This window comes from Sparus aurata, chromosome 17, assembly GCF_900880675.1.
Source record: "Sparus aurata chromosome 17, fSpaAur1.1, whole genome shotgun sequence".
Classification (NCBI taxonomy): domain Eukaryota; kingdom Metazoa; phylum Chordata; class Actinopteri; order Spariformes; family Sparidae; genus Sparus; species Sparus aurata.
In genome coordinates, this window is record NC_044203.1 from 26,413,264 (window position 1) to 26,427,523 (window position 14,260).

A 14,260-nucleotide genomic window follows, 5' to 3' on the forward strand; every position below is an offset into this window, starting at 1 on the left:
ATTTGGTAACAATCATCTACGGACGTGTGGGAAATAATTCAGTCTTGTAGTTGGTAAGGGGTTTTTGGAATGCCTGACTTGCTTGTATTTATTTAGTTTTTCCGAGCATCACGTGCCGCACATCGTTTGACTGAGGAGAACCTTAAAACGAGACATATGATGCTGATTTTCAGGTTCATAATTTTTATTTTGGATACTGCTGGAATAGGTTTACATGTTTTAATGCTAAAAAAAAACCACATCAGTTGTCCAACACTGTCCAGTCCTGCAACCGCTAAACTGCTAAACTAGCCCTGAATTCTGAATCCAGAAGTCTCCAAAACGGAATTAAAAGCGAGACTACTGACGAGGCGTTTCAGGAGCAGTGTTCTCTGTCGGGTAGAAGAACTTGTGTTGGTTCAGACTTTGACCTTTGTAACGTTCAAGATCTTTACAACACTGAAGGGAAGGAAAAAAACAAAACAAAAGAAGCATAGGTCTCAGTCTGGCTCATTTAAAAGTCCCAATTTTACATTTTACAGAGAATGGATAAATTAACTAGGCAGTCAAAATCTTTTTTTTTATTTTTTTTTTACTGTGGATTCAGATAGAACCTCATGAACTTTTTTTTTTTTTGTTGTTGTTGTTTTTTAATTCAAAAAGATGTTTTTGGATGTTTTCTTCTAAATTCATTATTTTTTTTGTCTACATCTGACCTTTACTAAGCAAGTTACAGCCATTTATTATAATATTATCCAAGGCTTTACTCAGTGGAAAACAGGCATAATCTTACATTTAATTTACCGACCATTCCCAAAAAAAAAAAAAAGACCATGGTGATACTCAACATTATTCAACATTTTACAAGAGGACTTTAGAAGGGTCTTTAAAGGTCGCCTGTGGTTCAAGACCACAAGCAACACTGAAGGACGATGTTCTAAAAAGGGAAATTTGATTTAATATAATCGACTCTCTTTGAAAAAACCCCAGTTGAGCTCGCATGTGAGCTATTCAGTGTATCTGTGCATCTATCGGATTTAGTTCACATGTTTGCACCGAGCAGCACGAGGCCAAATACAGGGCTTAAAACTGCATATACTCTGCTGTGTTGGGCATCGCAGCACAGAACATACTGGAGGGTTTACTGGTGCAGAGAGAGATGAATGCGTCGCCTACAGCGGAGTAGTCGATGTGTGCACGTACAGTAGGTGTGTGTGTGTGTGTGTGTGTGTGCTGTGGCTGCGAGAAAAGCAAGGAGGAGTAGTGACTTTGCTCAGCGGTGACAATGTGTATTACTCACATCTGATTACAAGAGAGAGGGCGTAGTGGGAGTTGGAGAGATGGAGGAGGTGAAGTGAAGCGGGGAAAAAGGGGAATACAATGAGAGAATATAGAGAAAAAAAGAGTGTGTGTGCGAGTGTGTTCTACTGACTGAGCTACAGGTAGTATATCATTAAAGATGGAGAGACAGAGATCCTTACTTACTGCTGCGTTGTCACACACACACACACACACACACACACACACAGTCTACCTGCTTCTGTTATCTTCACTCCTATCTGCTGTATGTACACACACACACACACACACTGAAACACACACACACACGAGGATTTGGTCGCACACGGTAACAGAGCCGTCAGTCGGAACAGGCTTAATTCTGAGTTGGGGGTATTTCTCTTCGACAAACACCAGTGGAATTAAGCACACATCTACCATTCTGGACTTTTAATCTCTGTCTACATCACCATTCCGTTTAATGGCATCACTATCTCAACTTGAAAAATGCTTTTAATAGAGGGACACACACACACGCTCACACTTCCACAGTCGCCCCTTAGACCCCTTTTCCATTCTCTCCTTCTCCCACCCCCACCATATACATCTCCATGGAGACTGCCGCCTGGCAACAGCTGGAGGAGAGCCAGTTGCCGCGGCGACACCAACGCCCAGCGTCCGTTCCCCCCCCCCCACCCAACAGTAAGAAGCGGTGATGTCACTGAGTGGTCAGGATGGGCAGAGTATTATGGGCTGGCCGGATGATGAGCGTTGTGAGAGTTAGACACTCGTCTTCTCCTTTATCGCTGCCATCTATCAGCCATGGCTCGTCTTCAGTGACAGATTCTCTCTGTTGTTCATCTTCATTAGAGGTGTTTCTCTGCTGTCTTTGTTCATCTCTCTCTCTCTCTCTCTCCACTTCTCATTCAGACTAGCTCGCTCTCTGTCTGTTACTCCTTCTTAATCAGTCTCTCTGCCCTGTCGTCTATTCCTCTACTTTTTTCCTATTCATTCGCTTCTCTCTCTCTCTCTCTCTTTTTTTTCCGCTCCTCGGTTCAGTTAAGCTTCAGGAGCTTAAATGGCCTGTTAACGTTATTCTCATATAAACATGCAAGACGCATTGCCGATATGCATATCTGGCTAGATTAAAACAGACAAGACCACATGTCCCAGATTATAAAAATCAACATTATGCAAACACATGCAAGAATCGCAATGTTTACTTAACTCATTCTTCACGGGCCTGAGTTGACTTTCATACTGTAAATATGATTACAGCCAATTTGTTTTAATGGAGATGAGCAGTGGAGGGTTTAGGATGACAACATCTGTCTTTTCAGTCTTTACAGTCACAATACCATGCTGTGAAAGTACAGGTAAATGTGTAGTCAACATTAGCAAAAACCAGAGTAGAGTCAGTTTTAATAGCACAGTATTAGTCTGAGTCACCGGATGTACCACTATCCCAGTCAGCATTCTCCTGCCTTTCACTGTTTTGCACTTACCATTTTCATGATCCCCGTAGTTGAGGGAAACAACAACCTCCAGGCTGAAAGTGGCAAGCTAACAGCACAAACATTAACAGATTAGCAGCTGTTTGCTTTTCCGTTGTGGGGATTTAGCCATTTTGATGTCCGGGCTCACCTCCCCGTGTGCAAAACAAGTCACCCCCGACGCTATTTTGCAGCTGCACTGCTGCAGTCCGGGTTTAATGATGCCCAAGACGATTGGGATGTGTTTAAAGACAACAAGACAGAGGGGTTTCCCCCCCCGATACCAGAATGTGAATGAATGAAAACAGATCTTTCTCCAGTGATGAGACCAACACAACATACTTAAACAGTCAGTAGACAACTTTTTTGATTTGCTTTAACTTATCGTTATGAAGTAAATACTGATTGCACGATGTAATGGCTGTAGAAAAATGAAACCGTCCTCATAGAGATTTCCCTGCAAAGCTTGCACCCTGCGCTGACTATACTATTCCGTCTACCACCAGGCTGGATTTGTCTGGAAAAACTGAAGTGTAATCAAAAAGCCTACCAAAACAGGAAGAGGGCGTTGTTTTTCCCTTGGTTGATATCCCCAGGAAACGGTGAAATAACCGGAAACACTGTGGAAACTCTAAACTGCGGAGGAAAAAGGAACCCTGCTGATGGAGAATGCAAAGAAGGTGAAGAGGCAGAGAGATAAAACAAGAGTTAACAATTAAAAGCACCGGTGCTGTGTTAAAGTCTGATCCCTCGCTTATATGTGTTTCCCTTTACCAGCGGGACAGGACACAGTTCGAAACTAGCCTACATATCAACACAACCAGCTGTTTCACTTGGCCTTTTTATAGCAGTGCTATAAAAAGGCCAAGTGAAACAGCTGGCTGTACTTGGGATACTTGGGATTCTTACAGTTGATTTTTGCTTTAAACAGTAGCCAGGCTGCTAGCGGTAGCTTACTAAGACTGTGGCTTCGACAGCTGCGCCAAAAGTGGTACAACAGGGAAACGCTAGGAGGGGGGGAAATTGAAAAGTTGTCTATTTCTGCTTGAACTACTTTAAGGTAGTAAACCACTAACTGCTGCCAACTGTATCTGGCATTAATTGGTTAGCAAAGTTAGCTGTGCAGATAGCTGTCCAAACTGGGAACTCTGCAGACTGAAGGAGGACTGTTGTTTACACCACCAAGGCAATTCCTGAATGTTTACGACTGAAATTCTCACATATTGCACCTTTTATAAACTGTCAGACAGTTTAATCCACAACAATACATCTTTTTTTATAAGTCACGGACACAGGTCTGCACATATTTCAGGACAGAATTGTTCCTACAAAACTTGAGCGAACTCAGTTGCATTCTTTTTGGAGGGGAGTCATATTAGATCATTCCAATGTGCCCTCTCTGATATTGCTGTGTAGTCGTTTCAGAACCATGGAGAGAACCATGACAGACAGAGAGAGAGCTTCAAGCCAGCAAACAGCTGTTTCTACACGCCTTCCCCCTGCTGGGTCCGACGGAGAATCGCTCAGCAATTCAAAAAATGCAGTGCTCTGCTTGTTCTACATTCTTATTTAAGTGCTCTGATTAATAAATGCACTCTTTGGTTTTGAAACGGTAGCCTTAGGGCTTTTGTCCAGATAGCGTTCTACTCTCCCGCCGCAGAAGTGCTTTTACGCCAACGTTCCCTGCTGCGTTGATCACAATATTGTGCAACGCTTCGTCAGAGTTACACAGGCAAAAATAACGAGGAACTACAGCTGTTACACAAAAAAAAAAGTATTGTCATGTATTGTGATGTACTGAAGTAGAACTATAAAGCAGCATTGAATGTATTCAAATATTCAGGTAAAGTATCCCCAATTTATACTTCATGTTCAGTACTGAATGTAAACCTTTCCTTGGTCTCTGTGTTTCTCATGCATGTGAAAAGTTCAGCACTGACAAATACTTTGTGTGTTTCTCAGCTTGGAAATATTCACTTACGTTCAGTGATCTGCCACTCTACATGTTGCAGAGTGGCAGTTTAACATCTAACAGAACTTCACTGCACTGAAAATGTAAATGAAGCGGCACCCTTGCTCCAGACGTCTTTTTTTTTTTTTTTCCCCAAACTTGAGTAAGCCTGAGGCACAAGCGACATGCAATCAGCTTCAAACAGGAGTCCCACCATCTCGTATCTCTGACCAATTATATTAACCACTAACACCACTCATCTACACCTGTCGAGGACATTTGTCAGACTGGCTGCGAAGCTTGTGACAACGTAAGCCTCTTTCTCTACGCTGTCGCTGCTAAAGAAGGACGTCAAAAGCACTAATAATTGTCTGGAACTTCAGTTTAAGTTGCTTCTGCTGTAGAGAGAAGTATCACAAAATGCAAATTAACTTCTTTGATTTCTCCCACTCCGTAGTCGTCTTTTTTTTCTCTCACCACCCCTGGCACTGCCACCCGTCTCTCTCTCTCTCCTCCAGTTTGGACGGCTGTCCTACACCGTGCCTCAATGTTCCCAATCCGAGGCTCCGCGCTTCATCGTGTCATTCATTCCTCCTGTCCTCATCTCCCTCCCTCTATTCATCAACTGCACATCCTTTGCTCCAATAATAATTGAGCCAGCAGCCAAACCACATCTTATTCACACACACACACACACACACACACACACACACATACACACGGGTAGAAAGATAAACCCAGCTTGCAGAGGCAAACACAGCAGATAACAGAGCCACTCTGAGCGTCCTGTAACATACCACCACAGTCACCAGGATAACATGTGGGTGTTAAAGGTCAAAGATCGGGGCAGCTGTAGCTCAGGAGGTAGAGTTTGTTGTCTAGTAATCAGATGGTCGCTGGTTTGAGTCCCGGCTTCTTCTTAGCTGCATGTCAAAGTGTCCTTGAGCAAGATACTGAACCCCAGATTGCTCACGATCCAGTTGGCACCTTGCACAGCAACCTCTGCCATCAGGGCGTGAATTAAAAAGTTTGTGTAAACCACATTCAAATTTGAACATTTCATACGCATGAGCATATCAACGTTTTGCCAACATGTGTCATCATGTTCCAATTTCATGTATATGAGCTGAGTTTCATGTCAGACGGTGGAGTTGACAGTGGTCTCATGATGGCTGAGAGACCACTGTTTGAGACGGTGTGTCAGCAGTATTTCAACATTCGCGTGAAACCGCTGGATATCTTTGCTGTCGGGAAATGTTCCAGCTGGATATCGGCAACAAAAACGCATATTTTCAACAAGAGTGAGACCATTGTTTGAGGTGGCACGTCAACAGAAATGAGCGTGAAACCGCTGGATGTTTTCGATAAGATGTTGGGAAAATTTTCCAGCTGTGTTGGTGGCAACAAAACCTGGTATTTTTAACCGGAGAGAGACCACTGTTTGAAACAGCGTCACAACAGTATTCAGAGTGAAACCACTGGATATGTTTGATAAGCTATCTGGAAATCTTCCAGATGCGTTCGTGACAACAAAAGCAGATATTTCTGACCAGAGAGAGACCGCTGTTTGAGATGGCATGTCAACAGAGAGTGAGATCACTGGATATTTTTGACAAGACATCTGGGTATGAGACAGCAACAAAAATAGATGTTTTGGACAATGCATCTGGATATTTTCCAGCTGAAAACTGGGTCATTTTGTCCAGCATTTAGACAATATTCAGCCTTGTAGCGAAATGAAAAAACAGGATGTAATCAGGTGGTTTTAGAGCCTAAACCTCAACAGACTACATGCACAACTGGTTACAACACAAAATGAAAAGTAAAACAAAGAAATGTGAAGTTATAACATATCCCTGGTTTGCAGCCATGTATTCTGGCAGCTGGAATGAGTATGCGCAGCATGACATGTGTCTCCCAGGCCTCATTTACCCTATTAATACCCTTTCACTGTTACATCCCTCAGCTTTACCTCCACCTGATGTTGAGCCTAAAATACAACCCTGTATTCTGACCTGAACACATGTTCATGTGACGGGTAGGAAAAAAGAAGTTCCCACATGGATAGAAATTCAGCACACACGATACACACAAACACAGACAGTTCTCTTTCTTTGTTATGGTTGGCCAGTGACCCCAGGAGAAAATGTGAGCCGGGGAAGGCGAGGAGACAAAGAAGTAAAGCCTGAGAAGAGAAACAGGCGTGTGATGAGGGAGGCAACAAGGCAAGACAGAGTGGTCCTGCTTCAGTTAGCACGCTTACGTGATCCGAAATGCTCCGCGCCCAAAACAGACTTAATTAACTGGGCGGCACAGTGCCTATAGCTAAGCTAATGCTAAACGTAATGAAGAAATGAATGCGGAGGCTAATGCTAGTGGAAGTGTTGCAGACAGTAGTATCTACTTACTGGGGTGGAAGAGATCGGTGCTAAATGGCTTGTGAATTAAGTAATTTGCTCTTGAGTAACTAATGTCCTTGTCTCGGTGCAGCAGTGGAGTCTGGGGAAAACACATAACGGCGCACACTGCTGCTGCACAATGAGAAATGTGGCGTTTACATCGGAAAAAAAAAACCCCAAACAACTCGAATAGACTGAAATACTTGCTTCTATTGAATAGCAAAGAAGGGATTTGATATTTCTCCCTCAAATCTATTTCAAACCAATATGTCTGGCAGTGTGGAGAGTTATTTGAAATAGCTTCGAGACCATCATGCAGAGAAACAATTTTTTCTTTTAATTAAATAGCGGGGCTGCAAGTTTAACAATCCTCAATATGGGTGCGTGTCCTTGAACAGTAAGGTCAGGGTGTGCTCTCCATAATAGCGCCGAGTGGCTGTAAGGGTGCACCGACAAACACGTGATGCGCATCATGTGTGTTCGCCCCAACTTGTAGCGTGGCTGTTTTTTTCTGCCCGGTCCCGTGAGCCGTCTCGGGGATTAAATGCTGACTTTGACTCCGTGGCCTCCTCCGACACTTCCCTCATCTCATTTTCTCACTTGGTCGACCCCCCTCCCATCTAATCTGCCCCCCCCCCCTCTCTCTCGGTCTTGCTTTTCCTTCCACTCCATTTGTTTTCTGTCCCTTTCGGTCGGGTTCTCCAGTCCGTTCGTCCCCTTCCCTCTCTCTCCACCTCCCTCTTTTTTTCTCTCTTCTGGCTGTACTGTGAATTTAAATAGCCTGACACAAATTAACAGAGAGAACACCCCCACCCACCACCAGCAACAAAAACACACACAGACGCAGACACACACACACACACACACACACAAACAAACCCTTTCTCTAGGCTGCTCCTGCTAATGGGATAGTTGGACGATTGATTGCCTCCCATCACCAGCATTGGTTATATGTAGATAAGGGCGCAAAACAATCAGGTGCAAATTCACAAAGGCAGACAAATACGTATAAACAAGCATCCCACGGGTGCATAATATTTGTCACATTTGTCTTCAGCATGAGACACAGACAGAGAAATCTAACTGGCCTTTTTTTTTTTTTTTTTTTTGGTGCCTTTTTTCAGACTACATCCACAATAAGCAGAAAATATACAAAACGCTGTTTACATGTGAGCTGTCAGTGAGGTTTCGAGGAGACTTCCACACACACTGAAATATTAAAACAATAAGAAAATGACTAAATGTCCTTTTTTTTCTCTCTTCTTTCCGTCGGCTAACACAACAGAGGGAACACAACAGCCAGGTAAGACTCTTGAGTTGCAGCAGGTTCATTCTTCTGCTCTCAATACCCTACATAATGTTTCAATACAGCAAAACCTGCAATTTATTTAGTTTTATTGACATATTTTTTCTATACCTGCTGTCAAACAACTGAACAGGCGTGAAATTATTTGACTGAGGCCCATGAACGTGTCACATTTAGGCAAAAATGGACCCGAGCGTAAGGCACGGCAGGTAAAGGAGCAAAAGGAGAGCTTTAACGATGACAACCAAAGGCTAAAATCCAGGTAAATTAAAGGGCAGGCAACAAAATGACAGGCAAAGGAAAATACCTGAGTAGTACAAAAAAACTAGGGACTGACTGGGAAACCTATTAAGGAACAAAACAAGAGCAACGGGGAACAACACGAGGACCAGGGGAACAGGCCCGAAATAAAGAACGAGGGAACAGCACACGCTTCAATAGAATTTAAACTAACGAGGGGCTGAGGTGCAGGTGGAGGGACACCGGGAAAGGGTAGCGCGAGACCGAGAGCCGTCAATCCGACATTCTCACACACACGCACACACACACACACACACACACACTTCACAAGGTGTGGAGATGAGACTGTAAACAGGGTTTGAGACGCTCTGCTATGCTCTCCGCTTTCTCATTCTTCATGTGGATTTCTCAATGGAGTAAAATAAAACACAAGATTACGTCTCCAGACTGTACGAAAGTGCGTGCAGTTTAAATCCTCGTATTTAAACTACATCACATCGCCCTGCTCTCTACGACATCCAGCTTTTTACCAGTGTGACCGTTTGGAGACCATCAACACTTTTTTTTTTTTATTTCCAGCATGGCCCCTGAAAAACACATCATCCGCACTGTCTCTGATTGAGCGTGACCCGACCCTCGGTGTGGATGTAGTTTAGCTCTGTCCTCCTCCGGCCCGCAGGTCGGCGTCTGGGTGAGAACTTGATGGTTTGTTGTGCTGTGGAGTCCCACAGAGAGCGAGGCTGTGGGACTGAGAGACCAGAGCGAGGCTATCCATCTACTGCGGTCAAACACAGAGACAGATAGATGGCCGAGCGCACGCACGCACGCATGCACACATACACACATCCACGGCTGGATATAAAGGACGCGCATGCATGGACACACACATACAGCACACAAAGGCATTCGAGCCTAATTAGTACGGGCGACACTTCATTGGAGATACACGGGTATGCTTAGCAGCCCTGATGTGTCTGTGTGGATGAGAAAGAGACAGAGCGTTAAAAAGACAGAGTTTCTATGTGCATGTGTGTGTGTGTGTGCACTTAATCTTTTTAGCCTGTTAATGTTTGCATTCGGTGAATACACATGGGAGAGCCGGTCTGTGTGTAGGCAAGGCTTGAAGAGCTCATTACTGCATTTGTGCGAATCAAACTATCTGTAAAAGGATGTTTGACTCCTGTCTGGCTGGCTTAGTGTGTGTGTGTCTCAGTGTCTTTTGTGTGTGTGTCCCATTAGAAGATGATAAAAAGTGTTGGGTTTTTTTCATGTCAAATACAATTAGAGTCAGTATAGGTATTGAAACTTGTTCCCAGCATTTAACCCATCCCTGAGGAGCGGTGGGGCAACCACCGTGCGGCGCCTGCAGGGACTTACTCCAGCTCCGGTCCGCTGCCTCAGTCAAGGGCACCGGCAGAAGAACTAACCAAGCAAATATACATGTTTTTTGATGGGGAGAAAAACCGGTTTGCCAAAGGAAATATTTTGTTTATTTATATTTTTAATTCTAAATTACTCTGGAACATAATATGAAACAGGAGAAATTCGCTCTGGTCAACAACGGCGGCATAAAAACATGTAAATCTGCTCCACCTGTCAGATTTTAATGGACTGGTATTCACAGAGTAAATGTATGAGTAACTGAAGGGATCACACTAAACATTTTATGGGTCAATTGTTTTTCCATTAGCTCACCCTTGTTCTAAAAAACATGATAAAGTGCATCTCTTCATTATAAATATATCACAACTTTCTGCATGTTGGTGCCCCACTGGTGCCCTTTTCATTTTTTTCTGCCCCTGCCGCTCAAACATCCCGAGTCAGCCAATGTTAGCTTGAGGTACAAAACCCACTTGGTTGGGGTTTGGAAAATAAAATGTTTTGGCTTAAAATACATGTTCCACCTCCTGATATAAAAGTCAAGTCATAAAAACCCTAAAATGATATGACACATGTTGCGGGGATGTCATGCAGTACGTAGGCCTATGACACGTACACATGCGAACACATGGGTGGTTTGCAGAAACATTAACTGCCAACATTTTGGTGAGTGGGCTGCTGGGCTGGCCTGTAGCATTTCCATCTTAAGCTTTTATCTTTGCATGGACGTATTTTCACGGTGTGTATTTGTAAACTACTCCTCTACAAGAGAGCGCGTAGCTCTCAAAAGTTGAGTGTGTGTGCTCCGTTGTCAAGCTGATCTTTTTGAGGTTAGATTTATAGCACACGAACAAACACACACACTGTCTCCGTCTGAAACAATTCTCTTATTCAAGCTCCACTCCTACAACTGCCTCGCTGTCTCCCTTTCTCCTCCTGTTCTCATCCGTCCTTTTCTCCGTCGCACCCACCCCACTCCCCACCCCACCCCTCCTTTCACTTTGCTTTGCTGTCTGACACTTGTGACAGAAAGACTGACGCATGCACAAAGGCACACGGCCCCCCCTCTGCACATTTCAAAGGCCGCACACAGACATGACAACACACATACTGTACGCACGCACGCACGCACGCACGCAAATGCAGATGGGGCGTACAAATATACATAAATACATACAAGCGCACACATCGTGAAAGAATACAAGGCCGTTGCAAAGGTAGTAAGAGAAAAATAACCAAAAAAACAAACAGAAATAGAAACAGACAGATACTCCCCACACATGCATACACTCACACTACGTGCCCAGATTGAAGGATGAGTCCTGGTGGGTTGCCTGGTGTGTGGGCTGGTTGGAGCATCAGAATGTAACAGCTTTATAAACTGACCAAAATGACTCGCGAAGACAAACCAACTGCTGACCGTCTGTGCCGTTTCACCAGCCCCTCCTCCCCTGTCGCTGTGTGTCAGACTGCTAACGGCACACACACACACACACACACACACACACACACGAAATATAACGCAATCCGGTGCAATGATTTCTGTTTGGGAAGGTTTTGAGCCTGTAACGTATAACACCTGTCAATATGATGCGATCCAAGCCTCCGGGTCTGAAAAGTGAAGCCAACACACAACTTGTAACTCTTTCTAACAACCAACAGAGGGGGCGACTCCACTGGAAGGTTTGATCACATGTAAGCTTATGAGAAAATGACCCTACTTCTCACCGGATCCATTACCCCGGTGATCAGCTTCCTCATGAGTTTATGGTCTCAGTCTTCTTCAATACACTTGGATGTTCCATTTTGTAAATTACGGGCCTGTTCAGTGTAAAATCGACGATAGAGCAGGGCACGCTTTAGCCCCCTTGTGACATGCTGTGTCCTCTGGTTATCAGATCCAAACAGTTTAGTCCTCCCAGCTTCACCCTCTTATCCAAATACGCCCATTTTCTCCCCGTAATGCCAAACTGGAGGCTTCAGAAGGGTGCTCCACAAACCAACGAGCGATGTCACAATCGGTTCATGCTTGACTACAGCTCAACAACACCAGATAGTACGAAGAAAACCCCTAAGATATGACCACAAAGTTCTAAGAACACTGCAAGAATTCCACGTTGTTTTCTCTTTTTCTTTGTGCTTTAGCCATATTCAGCACACACTAAGCCCTCGTCTTAAAGTGTCGTTGGGGGTTAAATGAAATATAGATTAAGACACATTTTATCACTTTTTTGTTCCTAGGTCGTTTGCCACATTGCAAGAACAAAATACGCAAAGTATGATGAAGCAGAGAAGAAAACAACCGGGACTGATGTTACAACTTCTGAACAGCAATGAATTTTTATTAACTTGAGCCAAAAAAAAAAAACACTACCGAGGAACTATGTCGTTTATCAGGTTGTGGCGCTTTGGGTTCCAGAGAAAGAGGAAGAAGCCATGCATAGGTGAGAGTGTTAGATGAAGACCTGCAGAGGCCTCTTCCAGTGCGGGTAAACCTCAAAAACACAGCGAGGGCAGAGAGGGCAGTGTTGCTGCAGCATGGACTCTAATCACAGCCGCTCTCAGCAGCTCGGTGCTGTTTGCAAGGCCTGCATCTGTACACAATACCGGTAATCTTACAGGAGGAACTGTGCCTGTTACATTCATTATAGAGGGCGAAAATGTCTGCACACAACTCAGTAAAAAAATGTATCTCCGCAGAAAGAAACACTACCTACAGGCGGCCATGTGGCTGAATTGATTTCCTCTGTTATGATATCATGAGAAAAACAAAATCTACCGAGCAACAAGTATTGTTACGCGCTAATGCTGAAAACTCTGACACGGCTTTCTCCACCATGTTATTGACTAGTTAATGACAACACACTCAGGAGAAATATGTTAGACTAGTCAAACTGGTGCCGTGTTCTCAGGAGCCGGCACCCAGATGTGAAATGATGACTCTGATGATGCTTTAAGCCGATATCAGTGAGCCAAAACTGAGACATATGGCATAAGAGACATTGCGTAACTTTATTAAATTTGTGTCGATAAAAGGATTTGCTGGCATATGTGCGGTAAGTATTCGATTTTAAGTGCAGGACTGCAATAACTGGACACGGATCCTAATGAATGCAGCGAGGCTTTCCAAAGACATTATTGGCTCATGGCGTATTATGTGAGAATCTCATTTACTGTCGTACTTGAGCCTGCCAGTGGTTATCGAGTAGCAACGTAATTGATGAGGCAGAGCCGCTAGGATCCTTGAGGACTTTGACAGCTACAGATGTGCCCTGTGTTAAGCAGTATGCAAATCCCAGCAATACATACAGCCTATATTAGTATATATTCTAATTGATATATTTGTAGTGCTCCTGCAATAACTGGTGATGTCATTGGCTGTTTAATGTTATAGAGGAGCGAAAAAAAGAGGAATCCATTTGGTAAGAGGAGTCTTTTGTGAAAATATTCCAAAACTACCCATGTGGAATAATTAAAAACACATTTTCAAACTAAGTTTATTTGCATTAAATGATTCATAAACAAAAGGTAATTCAAAGTGCATTAGAACCGCAAATTAAAAGAGCAAAGAAACCTTTTTAAATACAGTTTAAAAAGTTAGGAGCAGAGGGATAAGATGGTTAAAGTTCAGTCAAAGGCAATGCAGAAGGAGTATTTTTTTTTTTTTAATTGTTTTACTGGATTTGTGGTGGTCAAAGTTGGTGCAAGTCTCGCGTCCTCTGAGGGTTTGTGCCACCTCTGCTGAATCAGCTGTGTCAATGCTGCTTCTCCATTTGTTCAGGTGAGGGGGGTCATGTGGTCAGTGTGGTAAGACAGTCGTAAGCCACTGACAAATCTATAGACAGACTGCGGTACTTTAAACTCTGTGACACACCGGAAGCTGGAGAAGAGGCCTGAGAACTGTGATGAACCGGTGTGATGTGTGTACGTTTATTTTTACACTTTGTTACACTGGTATACTACGGAGCCCCAGACATGACATGGTCAAAAAAAATGTTAATTGTGGCCACAATATAGCTATAGCGTGCGCACGAAATACTAATTCGTGGCCACGAAATACTAAATTGTGGCCACAACTTAGTATTTCGTGGCCACGAAATAAGGATAAAGGGCGCACGAAATACTAATTTGTGGCCACGAAGTAGGTATAATGTGCGCACAAAATACTAATTAATGACATTAATATAATTCCTGGACAACTGGGTAAGCAAATCGAGTGCACCTTCTCTAGAAA

The 14,260-nt window shown here is 43.7% G+C and overlaps 1 protein-coding gene across 2 annotated transcripts in view; it reads right to left on the reverse strand.

The window, feature by feature from the left end:
* The window catches only part of cadm4 (cell adhesion molecule 4), a 172,919-nt gene that overhangs the window by 84,766 nt on the left and 73,893 nt on the right, over window positions 1-14,260 (reverse strand). Inside the window, exon 1 of one of the 2 annotated variants that reach the window (XM_030393218.1) lies at window positions 11,321-11,343. The exons of the other annotated variant lie outside the window; for it this stretch is intronic. The gene's annotated coding sequence lies outside the window, so the exon portion shown is untranslated. Of the gene's footprint in view, window positions 1-11,320; window positions 11,344-14,260 lie in introns of those variants that run through there. 2 annotated transcript variants of the gene reach the window in all.